Below are 883 nucleotides of genomic sequence, written 5' to 3'. Positions count from 1 at the left end.
TTCACGCTGTTGAAACCAAAGCTTTCAGAATTATTGGAATCTCCCGCGATGAAGCTATCTCTGAGGGCCTTTCACTCACTCACCGCAGGCAGGTAGGTGGTCTTTCTGTCTTCTACCGACTCCTCTCCGGCCTTGCACCCCCAGCTCTCTCTGTGCTCTGTCCCCCAAATATTCCTACAGGTCGCACAAGATCTGCCAGCAACCCTCTGATGGTTAAACTGCCAAAATCTCGGCTCTCCGCTCACCTTCACTCTTTCATTCCTCTTTTCTCCCGCCTCTGGAACAAACTCCCTCACTCCCTTCAATCCCACTCCTCCCTCCAGGTCTTTAAAACAGCTGTTCACCACCATCTCTTATCTTCCCCCATCCAAAACCTTGATCTTTTCTACCCCCGCTAATTCACCCCAGATCCACTTTGTTTGAAATTCCAACTTCTTTCCTGGAAGTCCTGGCAGTGTCCATATGTTTTATACCTCTCCCACCCCCCCCCCCCCCAAAGCCCTCGCCCTCTCTCAGATCTCTCGATGTCTCCATGTCTCTCGGTCCCTGCTCTCAAATGTTGTGTTTGTGTCCTTCCCCCTCTCTCCACATCTTGTCTACCGCTCCCTATGTTATATGTTTTATGTGTCGGTTTGTCTTTCTGTGTAATTAATGTTCGCTCTTTCACGAGCCTCGATCTTGTATACAAAAAAAAAAAAAAAAAAAAAAAAAAAAAAAGCAAAAAGAGGGAGAAGGAGAAGTGATAGTCAGGGGTTAAATGCTATGGGTTGAATGTTGAATGCAGTGCTGAACGGGTCTTGAGTGATGTTTTGAATGTGGTGAGTGAGGAGGAGTCTCTGATGGTGTGAGGTAGTGAGTTCCAGAGGGTGGGAGCAGCGGTGGA

The sequence above is a fragment of the Myxine glutinosa genome, chromosome 12 (genome assembly GCF_964187855.1).
Source record: "Myxine glutinosa chromosome 12, kmMyxGlut1.1, whole genome shotgun sequence".
NCBI classification, from domain to species: Eukaryota; Metazoa; Chordata; class Myxini; order Myxiniformes; family Myxinidae; genus Myxine; species Myxine glutinosa.
This window is presented reverse-complemented; position numbering follows the sequence as displayed.